Source organism: Pteropus medius, unplaced genomic scaffold (assembly GCF_902729225.1).
Source record: "Pteropus medius unplaced genomic scaffold, Ma_sr-lr_union100, whole genome shotgun sequence".
NCBI classification, from domain to species: domain Eukaryota; kingdom Metazoa; phylum Chordata; class Mammalia; order Chiroptera; family Pteropodidae; genus Pteropus; species Pteropus medius.
Genome location: NW_024346667.1, coordinates 17421372 through 17434520, shown reverse-complemented (window position 1 = coordinate 17434520; position 13149 = coordinate 17421372). Strand labels below are relative to the sequence as shown.

The 13149-nt window shown below is 36.5% G+C and overlaps 1 protein-coding gene across 2 annotated transcripts in view; it reads left to right on the top strand.

Annotated features, from left to right (window-relative positions):
* PALLD (palladin, cytoskeletal associated protein) overlaps positions 1 to 13149 on the top strand; it is a 316986-nt gene that overhangs the window by 104950 nt on the left and 198887 nt on the right. For both annotated transcript variants that reach the window (XM_039876334.1, XM_039876333.1), the window contains exon 2: positions 8212 to 8390. The gene's annotated coding sequence lies outside the window, so the exon portion shown is untranslated. The remainder of the gene's footprint in view (positions 1 to 8211; positions 8391 to 13149) is intronic.

The window sequence follows — 13149 nt, the reverse complement described above, 5'->3', positions numbered from 1 at the left end:
GTCTCTGGAGTTTTTTTTTTTACCGTTTATTTTCTTTATAATAACATGAAAGAAACTGGTTCCTTTAGTTTTCTTCAAGCATGCACTTCCCATGAAGCCATGTGGCTGCTTGCATTTTGGAAGAAGGGGGCAGCTGCAGGCTAAATTTGCCATCCTGCAATCATCATTGACATCCCTTTGAAGATAAATGTTCTAGAAAGTACAAATCAGTGGAGTTGTAAAGCAAAAATAGACAGACGTCTTTCAACTTAACTTGTTTCCCCATGAGCATAAAGAAACTGACTTACAAGAAAAAACAAAAACTTCAACTGTAAAGGTTTTTATTTTAAAGCACCTCATTGTTTCTATTAAGTGGCTTTCTAAGATTTATCAGTTTCTAGCAGAGTTGGAGAATATTAGCCAAGATTCATTGATGAAGCTTTCTAACTTTTAGAAATCAGCTTTGCTCATTTTTAAAGCCACATGTTTAAAATATAGGGCACAGAAAATTTCCATGATACATAGTTGCAGTTCAAAAAAAGAAAGATACCAAAAGAAACTCAGTCATAAAATCTATGTTTCCTTTTAAGTGGTAGAATCAGAATAGATGTTACTAGTCATCTTGTAAGCCAAGTGGTGCCATGTGTGTGTAACATAAACTGTTAGTATACTATCCTGGGTAGTATATATTATACTTTGCCAGTGGATTTGTTAGTTCCTCCCATTTAGCAGTTGAGTTTATTCTCATAAAAATCAACAATATTGCCCCATTTTGGAGAACCACCGTGTTCTTCTGAGCTTTCTCAAATGCGTATCCCAACTCTAGTATACAGTTCTGAGCCCCACTGCCAGTTGCCAGGATCATAAGAGAAGGGAAGAAGAAGGGAGGTAAATTTTAAAATTTAGTTATCCTTCTGACCACTTTTGATCCCTAACCAAACAGTTCCTAGGACTGCAGTGGATACCGCCACTCTCCTCCAACAATCAGCCTCAGACCAAGTCAGAGGTTACATTTAACCTCACTTTGAAATGTAGAAAATGAACCATTAAATATTAAACTTTTCTATGTAAAACACGTTCTTGAATTTCAGTCCTTCCAACATCCTGCTGGTGCCATAATATAATCCTTGAATTTTCGGCACCATCTTATTTTTAGGCTAGAATGTTCAAAAAATCCTGAGGGGGAAAAAAAGATTATTTATTAAGAAGACATATATATGTATTTAAATGATCTTGATTTCAACATTCCAGCACAGAATAATATAAATGTGCCATATTATGGAGTTTTAAATACGATAATCCTTTCTTCCTCTGTGTTAGAATTCTTTGTGAATAGAAAGCAAAAATTCAAGACTCATAGAGTCTATCCACATTATTTCCTCTTTAATAAATTGATTTCAATCTAATTATTTTGTCCAAAGCAAACAACCTATAAGTATGAAGCAAAAACCAGGTTTTGAAGATTTTTGAAGCAGTACATGCTTGCATGTGATGGAAGAACCTAAGTTCATCAAATGAAGTATATTTAGCATTTCCTCATGTCTGTAATTGGATGTTCTCTATTTTCCCAAACTAGTAGTCTCATGAAATAAACCCAGTTTACTGACGTCTCTACCTCCAGTCCCCTGGGTTGGAGGTGAAGTTCAGTCAGCCCTTTGATGAAGGAATAAATGTTTGATTAATGAGTAAATATGACTACACCTAACTACTTTACATTTTATTTCCAATTAATGCAAGGTTATTCTCATACCCTGTTTATGGCTTTGAAGTCTGACAACCAGTCTAACTGGCTCACTCGTATGTGAACAACTCTCAGTTGGTTTTGACTGGGGTTTGCTACACACTGATTTTCTAAAATTTCCTTCTTTGCTCCCCGTTGCTTGGCAATTATATAGCTGTTTAGTAGCTCCACTAGAGATTAGGAAGACTTAGTAAAATTTGTTAAAACTTGTTTAGAACCATTGTAAAAAAATATTAATGAAAGATGAAGCTATAAGTATTGAGGAAAATGAAAATTTGAAGATTATCTGGTTTTAATTGTCCGTAGTTGTCTATTTCATTTCTATAGATAAATGAGAGTTGCTTATGTCTAAAAATATGACAAATACTTTATAAGGTTGTTGAGAAATAAAATAAGGCTATATTTATACAGCATGTAGCATATCATAAGCGTTCAATAAATATTCTCTTTCCTTTAATTTGAATTTATAAATCTTTAGGAACTATCATTCTTCCAAAATTTTATATCATAGCCTCATTCTATGAGATTATACTTATATAATTTAACCATTTTATAGTAGCAAATTAGAAGTATGATTGAAGTTGATGTTTATCAGAGGTAGAATGGGAATGTAACTGATTGGATTTTAATTTTCTAATATGCTCTCTAGTGCCCTAGCCACTAAATAAATGTTTTTCAGGTGTTAAAAATGGAATGAAAAAAAGGTTCAGGTGTGTCTTCAAGTGGAATTTTATCTAAGTAGATTCTCTTAGCCACATTACATACTTCCACATTCTCCCTCTCAACCAAACTGTCTCTTCCACTCTTACCTCATAATAAATAGAAACAGCTTTCAGGGTATGGAGGGAGGAGAAAAGGTATTCTCTAGAAGGAGACCAAATTGAGGCTGGCAAATGTGTTTTATTGCAGACTTCAACTTCAGTTGCTTTGTAGGCTGCTTAAGTGGCCATGCTGAGGATGCTGAGATGTTCAGTCTCACGAGCAAAAAACATTCCAGTCAATCAGTGATGTCTGCTACAGGCTGAGGAGAGGGGACAGAGGGCAGGGTATCATTATCTGTGTTGTGTGTTTATTAAACCTGTACTTTGTCGTGTTTTGTATGCTTTACATATTAGCTCATCATGCCAACATTGCTTTTCCTAAGTTGCACTGCAACAAGAATTTAAGAAAAATTTCAGAGGGTCAAAATTTAATCGGGAGACCTGACTTTTACCTCTTCTTTCAAGAATATTAAATATTTTGAGTCCTTTGCCAGGAAGCTGATAGAATGATGACCTTTAAGTAATTTAATAAATGTGACTGTGGCACATCTCATCCATCTACTTTATGGTGTCAAAACTTCAAAACTCTAGGATTCTCTTAGATAAGAAGATGTTTTGTTTTTGCTCTGTTACATAAAGAATGGACAAGGCTGATTTCTTCTTCCAATATCTATATTAAATGAATTATTTTGAGTTTCATTTTATGCTTTTAAGTGCACTTCAGTTTGAGTAGGTGAGTGTAGATAAATGTCTCTCCATATATATCTTAAGGCAGAAACTACGATAGTTATTATATGAACTATTTATCTATTCAGTCCTTTGTTTGTAAGCATATTCATCTCTGATTAGTTCAGTGTTTTAAAAGGTAGGTTTTCTTATTCAGGAAAGTTGAGGCCAGCAGATCAGGAGATGGCTGCCGTTGAAAGATAGTTTATTATAATTTCCAAGAGTAGGAAGTATGCTCCAGTGGTGGGGGAGGGGGAGGGGAGAGGGCACACAGAGACGCAATAGAGCTGGTCAGGAGCCAGAGAGAGCAAAGTGAAACATGGGTGAGAGCCTTTACTGTGGTTTCTGTGGGAAAGAATGGAGGTAGCAGGGTAAACAAATTTAGGATTGGCTGGTCTGGATAATTTCAGCGGGCTCTGGGGCACAGGAGCTGTCCCTAGTTGATGCTACCTGGCTCTGAGGTGATAAGGACAGGGGAATAGTAGCCCTGAGTACAATAGCCCGATAGAGGAGGTGGTGGCCATGTGACTCTGAACTGGTCGGTTTTCATATGAAAGGAGTGCTTGAAGGAGAGTCATTTGTAATAGCTAAGAATTGACCATTCCTGAGAAAGGCAGTTTCTCCAAGGTCACCAGGTACCCAGATGTCAAAGCATCAGAACTACAGAAAATAAAATGGCATGGTTAACACACTCCTCATGCCAGACATTGTGCTGGAACATACAACACACTTATTAGTGAATAATTTAATAAGATCAGGCCTCTACCCTGGAAAAACTTATATTCTAGTAGAATAGAAAGTCACATTAAGTAAGAACTAATTTCAGTAGTATGTGGAAAGTTATGTGCTGTGGTAGTGATAAAGATCAGGTGCTAAATTCATTGATACATTTAAGGACCCAACGTGGGTGTGTAATGTTAGAAACACTGTTATATCTTACTATAGTCCAAAAAATGCAAAGCCATTAGTTACTTGTACCTTTCATCAAATAATTCTCTACATCATTTCTTAGAATATGCTTAACCCAATCACTAAATATACAAAACTTTCATTTCACCAAAAACTTTAGAATCCTAAATCTTTAAAACTAGAAAATCTCATCCCCTCAGATGAGGAACCTGAACCAGAAAGGCTAAATGACTTTCCTAAAGTCACAGTTGAGCTTCTTTGTTCAGCCATTAGTAGTTCCAATGTGCAAATCATAAATTAAACACACATTAATCTAAATATTGGCCCTGGAACCATGCTGCTTTTTTGTTGCTAAAGGGAGTCTGCCATCTAAATATTTGCAGTTTTTCCCCAGCCTCTTGAGTCACACCACAATTTAACAACATAGAACTGGTCACTTGACAGGTACTTCCATCAGTAACAATTTGACTTTACCTGATAGTGTCAAAGGGAGAGAATGACTCGTGCTAATTATTATACTTAACGTCTGATTTAGACTGATTTAGTCTTTTCTCTGTGCTATTTCTTCTATACCTTACAATCTGAGATGCTTTTTAAATTTTATTCACAGAGCTGGAGAACAAAAAGCATGACTATTAGAAAGCAAAAATTAGGTCAGCCTAATGGTTTGAAAGCACCAACCATTTCACCATACGCAATTGTTGAAGATACTATGTCAGAAGACGAAATAGATGTTAGACTGTTGCAGAAAATGCATTTGTTGCCTTAATCTCTGCCAGTATTAAAATATATTTCTAATATTTTATCGTGCTTACTGATTTTCTTCAGCCTTATACTTATCATCATTGCTCAGATTATAATTGTTCTTATTTTTTAAAACTACAGGTTCTTTGGGATAAATATGCTAAAAAAGTTTTCTGCAACTACACATAGGATGTTAGTAGATGCTAAAAGAGAAAGACTATAGTCAAATAAGTTAGTGCTAGATTAGACATATTAAACAAATTTATTTTCTGCAGGACTTCTCAGGGCCTTTGATAAGAAAATATGAATTGCAAACATCAAGAAGTGATATATAATATGTAGCATCTTCCAAATTTAGTGGTCCACAGATCCTTCACTGTAAACGCATTAGGCCTCAAATAGTAAAAGGAAGCAACACAGAAGATATGAAATGGTATATCATCAATTGTCAATGCCGAAATTTGTTGAGTATAGATAGAGGTGGGAGAAACAAACAGAACCCAATTTTGCATGCACTTATATGCAAGGGTCCAGAAATACAAAACATAAAATATGGTTACGTTAGAGAAGTGAATAATCTACATGGAGAGCCAGGACTCTGTGATGCAAGTTAGTGGGATCCAAACATAATAGACCAGAACTTCTTAACCTTTTATGTGCACGTGAATCACCAGAGGAATCTAAACTGATTCAGTAGATTTGAGATGAACGTCAAGATTCTGCAATTCTAACAAGCTCCCAAATGATGCTGGTGCTCTTGGTCCAAGGATCACACTTTAAAGAGCAAAAAGAGCAGGAGTTGGCAAACCTTTTCTATAAAGTTCATATAGCAAGTATTTTAGCATTTGTGAGCCATATAGTCTGTTGCAACTACTCAGCTTTGTCATTGTAATGCAAAAACAGCCAGAGACAATATGTGAATGAATGACCATGGTTGTATTCCAAAAAAAACTTTATTTATGGATGATGAAAGTTGAACTTTATATAACTTTTGTATGTCACAAATTTTTTTTTTATTTTTTTTTTCCGAACATTTAAAAACATAAGCTTGTAGACCATATACAAACAAGCAGGGTGCCTGCAGGCTCTAAGTTTGCTGAGCTGAGTTAGAAGTCCAGATACCACAGGCTCCCTTGGGAAGATGGCAGAGGTTTCTCTATGAAGCATATCTAACCAAAGCAATTTATCTTTCTCTCTTCATAGCATTTTTTCATGCTTCTTTTTCCTTCTATTAGTTTGTATCTTCTTCATGGAAGATAAAATAAAACTCTAATGGGTAGTACAGACAGATAAACTCCTCAGCTAGTTTCAGAGTGTACCAGGTATTCTTCTTCCTACCACTCTGGTATGTAATGCAATGCCTTCCATGTAGAAGATGCCAAGCAAGCATGTGTTTGATTGAATTTAATCTGTTGAAAGAGCCTTTCTCTTGGCTGTAAAGAAGAGTAGCTCCTGGATGGGATTAATGAAGAGAGTAAGAGAATTCCAACGAGGGGGAAAGGAGGCAGTTAATACGTAAGGGCTGTGTCAGGGACAATAAATCTATGCCAAGAGTTGACAGAAACAGAGGATTAGTATGAGAAAACAATAGAAAATAAAATTGGGGTTAAGTTATATATAAGTCAATACAGATCTGAAATTTAGGGGATGATATAAGTAGAGAAGAGTTTCAAGAGCTTTAATCTGGTACAGCAGTGGTCCCCAACCTTTCTGGCACTAGAAACTGATGCTCCTCTGAGAATCTAATGCCTGATGATCTGAGGTGGAGCTGAGGTGGTGATGCTAGCACTGGGGAGCAGCTGCAGATACCCATGTGGCTTCACTGGCTCGCCTGCCACTCACCTCCTGTTGAGTGGTCTGGTTCCTAACAGGTCACAGACCTACCAGGCCACAGCCCGGGGGTTAGGGACCCCTGTGGTACAGGATATAGAAGAATTCATAGTTTACTGGAGGTGAAGAGGTCAATTGTAAAACTTAAGATCAATTAAAACTTAAGCCACAGTCAGTTCTCATGGTGAAGATCTAGACCATGACTCTGGGAAAAGGAGAACTGGAAGATGGCTCCAGGCTGGAATGCTCTCTTGGACGTTATGAAAACAAAGGAAACCCCAAATGCCTTAGAATCAAGAAATACAGCCCTTCTGAATTGCCTCAAAAGTAATACATATTTCAGTGTATAGGATGCTCAGTTGGCTGGGGGTTTTTTATTGTGTTTTTAATTCCCAAAGTCATATCTGTTCTTTTCTGAGTGTCCCATATTTGTTTTTTAATGTAGTTTCTGGAGTTAATACTCTGAGTACTAGCAAACAGATTTGTTTTATTCATATTATTTACAGATTAAATATAGACACATAGCAATATTATGCTATCTCAATATAGAAAAAAGTTAGTCTTCAGGGCCATGTTTTCACAAAGAGTGCCAAGTCCAAAGAATTTTCTAGAGGTTAGACTCAGAAAATCTCCAAGTGCTGATTAAGAATTAAACAGACAATATAGTCCCAGAGACTTCAATCCTTTTAGTTATAAGTGGCACATTCCTACATATTTCTTTAAAAATAAATCACACTATGAGAGGAGTTTGGGGCAGCTTCATATTTTTTGTAAAATTCCTGTTGAGAGTTTGAGGTGCTGAGGGAATAAAGGAAAGAGTGTGAGAGAGAACTCGGTGTTAAAACAGTCTGGCAACTTACAGCCTCCCACACCAAGGTCCTGGTTGTTTGGGAAAGGAAAAGCGCTGACCAGCAAGAATGAATTACAGCACGACTGCTCCATCTCTTTAGTTGTGGAGGCCAAGCAGTCTGCTAGAAAGTTTTGTAAATATCAGAAATGTGGAAGGCATTAAATCCGTTATTGCTCAGCTGATCAGAAGTCTTAGGGTCAACAAAAATATTGCTGCCTATGATTTTTTAATGTGATGATTAGTTTCCCTTGATACATTAGATATTTTGAGCATAACGTTTATATTACTTTCATATTTTTCTTTAGATAAGAATAATAGATAAAATTGTAATAAATGTAAGAGTCATTTATTATAAAACATTTTATAAGACACTTTGAATTTCTGTTCTTTTTCTTTTGTAACCGAGATTGTCTTTCCAACTTTGACAGTGTCACTTATATCAAGGTTGATAAAATGGACAAGATGCTTTACAAAGAAAACCTGTGGGAATTGTCTAGTCGTTAATTTCATGGTTTAAAATGTAGTTTCCCTCAGTAACACACAGTTTTTTTTTTTTTTTAACCAAACAAGCATCTTATTACATAGCATCTAGCCTTGTACTTCTTTATTATTTTAAACATCACCATTTCCTTTTTTTCTCTCCTGTCCTTTGACCTCCATGTGGCCTGCAGATGGTTCTGTGAGGGGAGGGAGCTGCACAACACTCCTGATATTCAGATCCGCTCTGAGGGCGGGGACCTCCACACCCTGATCATAGCAGAAGCCTTTGAGGACGACACAGGTCGCTATACCTGTCTGGCTACGAACCCCAGCGGCTCGGATACAACATCTGCTGAGGTGTTTGTTGAAGGTAAGGAGAGATGTGTGGTGAGGGAGTGTGGATGGTCTGACAGCTTGCGTATCAGCAAGGCTTCATTGCGGATGAGCTTTTCCAGTGCAAACAGCATATTGGTGGTGTGATTCAAACCTCATTTCTCCTGAAAACTAAATAAATCGAGCATTTCTGACACTTAGGCATACGTCAACCATGTCTAATGTCAACATTTGTTCCTTTTAATTCAAAACATTTCAGCTACATTAACTTGAATTTACTTAAAATGTAAATTACTCAACTTATTTTTGGTTTTCTGTACTGAATAAATAAAGGGAACATATTGAAATACCATATCCATCAACCAAAGTTACTGCAGATGTCTTAGGAAATCATTCACGAGAATGATTGGGTATTTTTAAATGTTCTTATTTTTATTCTAGAATATTTCCTCTCTTGTTAAACTCTGTTATTCCTGTTTAATGTCCTGTGAACTGAAAATCACTAGGTAAAAAAATTTCAAGAATTATGTTGCCTTAAAGTGGGATAGGCAGAGAGTAGAATATTTCTATTGCTCTGTCAATTCATTTTTGACAAGACTCAACTTATAGGGAATTAGAAAACTTGATATTAAAGTGTATAGCTTTACATTATTATTGTTATTTTGATCAGTACCAATAATTTAATGTGGAAATGTGTTTTAAGCACTGCTGTGTTCATATTCTTATTGTCCCTAAATTCATAAGTTGATGGTTGCTTTTCAAAACAGTAGAAAATATAGAAAAATGTAGAACATATAGAAAAATAAAAATCCTGGGGTCTTCACTACCTTAATCTTCATCTTTTTTACTATTTTTTTTTACTGTTTAATACCACCAAATTAACGTAGAAGCAGAACATGAACCATTATTTATAGAACTGACAAAAAAAATTTAGTTTTAGAAGTAACTTACCACCAAAAGTGCGTGCCTTCTAATGAAAGCTTCTTCTGCATTGTCTTTGAAGGCAAACGTCTGTGAGCTTCTTGAGGGACCTTGTCCTGTTAATTAAAGCAAACATTCTATATATAACAGTACCTAATTACCTACATGAGACTTATAAATATACACATATACATACATAATCATTTAAATGTCACTGTAAGCCTATACGGTATTATTTGTATTCTCTTTTTACAAGCAGCTAAACTGAGACCCAGAGAAGTTAAAGGGACTTGTTCAAAGTTACATGAGGCTTTAAACCGAGGCAGTCTCACTCCTCCAGGGCCCACATGCTTAACACAATGTCACACACACACATCAAAGTGCTAAATTATTAGAAAAAGATTGACAGAGATTTTCAACACTTAATAAGTTAGCCGTAAGCATCAGTCTTGGGTGGGCTGTGTAATAAACTTCTTGAAGCGTTTTAGAATACAATAAAGGGAACTTAAACTTCCATTAAAAACTTGTTCGTTAATGATGATCAGATTTGTCTCCCAAATCCAAGTTCAAATAGAGCATCTTAAAATTAAACTCTTTGCTTTCATCATTGCTAGAAATGTGAATTTTAATGTATATTGCTTAAATACTACAGATGTTACATGAAATTACATTAGTTTAAGTGATAGTCTATCAACTCAATTTGGCCAGCATTTTTAAGGCCCTACTATATGCCAGATATGCAGGTACAAATATGATTAAGACACAGTTCATGATATCAAGGAGTCCCAATCTAAAAGAGATGAGCACGTTAAAAAAATATATATAAATAAATATTGTAATAAGCGATATAATAGAAATATATAAAGTGTTATAAGGGTACAGATGAACTCAAAGATTAACTATAGGATATATAAGCTAGACTCACTTTTCATATAAAAAAAAGAAAAAATTTCTCTACTTCTGAAACCAGTTTTGGTATCTAAACCTGGCAGACCCAAAACATTCACAACATGGTCTTTAATTTTATTTAATTGAATTTGGTTCTTCTGTGAGAAGCTTCTGAACCACCAGTCCTCTTCTGACTTTAAAATCATCTAGGTAAGCTACTCAGTATGGGAAAAGTACACCTCTAGTTCTATCTGCCACATATATTTTGTGCCCTGAAAGTCAACAGAGATACTGGATTTTTTCCAATGCACATTTTCTCACATGATAACACTGAACTTAATTAGCCAACCAGCCATGGGATATCTGTGACTCCAGGTAGGATAAGGAAGCTGGACAGAGCAAGAATAAAGAGCCATTAAGATTCAGTCTCCTATGCCTAATATAATATGCTTTAGAAACTAGCCCATTGGCCTATGAAATATGGATATTTTTTTAAAATCCTTAGAGATTTCAGTGTATTCTTATCCCTAAGAACTTCAGATAAACGCTTATGCCATTATGACTGAAAGTAAGAAATATTTATATTTACTCATCTAGCACTAAATTAGACTCAGTCATATCACTATTGAATTGTTTCCTGATGCATGTTGTTGTTAATATGTCAGCATGCAGTCATTGGTGGCCTATCAGAAAGCGGGGAGTTTTCTATAGAATTTAAAAATCTAAACAAAGCCTTTCCTGAAAGTTTAACAGCCTACTAGTTGGAAACTGTCTAAATTTTAGTTGTCTCATGCATCAAGTTTTAGAATGATACAAAAGAAATTATAGCTTAAGAACAGTAGCACTTCATTTTTATGTGGATTACCTCATTTAATCCTTACAAAAATCACCGCCACATATGGTTGAAGAAACCAAAGCTTATAGAGGCTAAGTAGTGCCTAATATCACATCATACTCTCCCCACCGCCCCCACACACACAGTTCAGGAATTCAGCACCACGCAGTCTGACTCCTGAATCTGCCCTCATAACCACTAAGAGTAAAATGTAGATGAACTCATTACTGGGACAGCTGTAATCCTTACCTTAATCTAGTAGCAAGATTTAGGATCTGAGCACAGCATTCTTGAAGGCACATAATTGAGCCCTCTTTAGTCATGCAGCAGGTATTTACTGAGGGACTGCTATATGGCAGGCAGTGGCCTACACAGGGGCACATTTGTGAACAGGACAGGCCTGTGTCCTCACTGCACTGACACTCCAGAAGAGGAGGGAGAGTAAACTACTAGTCAACTCATAAATAATTCCTACACCAGCAAGTGCTGGGAAGAAAATAAAGGTGGCCGGTGGGATAGGGTAATCAGGGAGGCCTCCCTGAAGAGTGGGCATTTGATCTGAGACCAGAACCCTGAGAAGAAGCCAATAGGAAGACTGGGAAAAGAGTGCTTCAGACAGCATGACCTGGGTGGGAAGACCAGATGTGTTCATAGACTTTTAAGATCTGTTCTATTAGCAACTTTCAAACATATAATACTGTATTATTAACTGCAGTCACCATGCTGTACATTACATGTCTAGGACTTACTTATTTTATAACTGGAGTTTGTACCTTTTGACACCCTGCACCCATTTCACCACCCCTCACAATTCCCCACAGACCCCCACCCCACCTCTGGCAACTACCAATTGGTTCTCTGCATGAGTTTGGGTTTGTGCTTTTTTTTGTTAATTCAACACATAAGTGAGATCTTATCCTATTTGTCTATCTTTGTCTGACTTATTTCACTTAGCATAATGCCTTCAAAGTCCATCCATGTGATTGTAGATAGCAGAATTTCTTCCTCCTCCTGACTGAATAATATCCTGTGTGTGTGTGTGTGTGTGTGTGTGTGTGTGATTATTATTGTGTGTGTGTGTGTGTGTGTGTCTGTCCTGTGTCTGTGAGAGTTTTTCTTTATCCATTCATCTATTGCTGGACACTTAGGTTATTTCCATGTCTTGGCTATTGTAAATAAGGCTGCAATGAACATGGGGATACAGATATGTTTTTCAGTTAGTATTTCGTTCCCTTTGGATAAATACCCAGAGTGGAATTGTTGGATAAGATGATTTTTTTTTTGCAGTTTTCTTTGTTTTCTTGTTTATTTTCACACCAGAATTAATAGAGTATGTTTGTATGCTAATGAAAATAATCCAGGAGAGAAAACATAGATCATGCAGAAGAGAGGGAGAGTAAGACAGAGAACAAAGTCTTTGAAAAGGAAATGGAATCTGGCCCACATGAGTGCTGGGTGGTGAGGGGGATGGGTACCCTCAAGGGCTAGATGGCGAAGAAATATTCTCAAGAATTTCATGATGTGAATAAGAAATGTAAACATCCGAAATAAATATAGACATCTCAAGTCTCCACCACTGCTCCCCTCCTGATTGCAAAATGGATTCCACAGATGATTATAGCTGTAGGCCCTCCAAGTAGGGGAGAATGGTGGTTCTGAAATGTGGGACGAAGGAAGGCGGATTAAACTGGACCTTGTGGATAAGGATTTGGATTGGATGGAGAGGAGAACAAGGCAGCATTTAAAGATAGGGAAGGGGGCACCAATAATCAAGCTTGATGCATGACATTCTGTTTGATATTTATAAGCTCTCAGTGCTTCAAATAATCAGATAAAATGTGTACCCCATTTAAGTCACTTTTAGAAGTGTGCTGTCATGTTACGTGAATAGTTGCTCCTGTTGACTCCTCAGGATAAAGCCTCCCTGAGTATTAGGTTCCTTTTACTGAATTTTGAAAATGCTAAGAGAAGCTGAAGGAGTCTATGCACAGCTTTGGCCATTCTTTCACAATATTCTCTGACCACCTCCATGACCTTAAATAGTCATTCACGGCTCTATAATTCAGTTTCAACATCTCCACGAAGAAAATCAGATTGTTTTAAGGATTGAATAAGTGAGTTCCCCAGAGTGGCACCTGACCATAATGTGCGC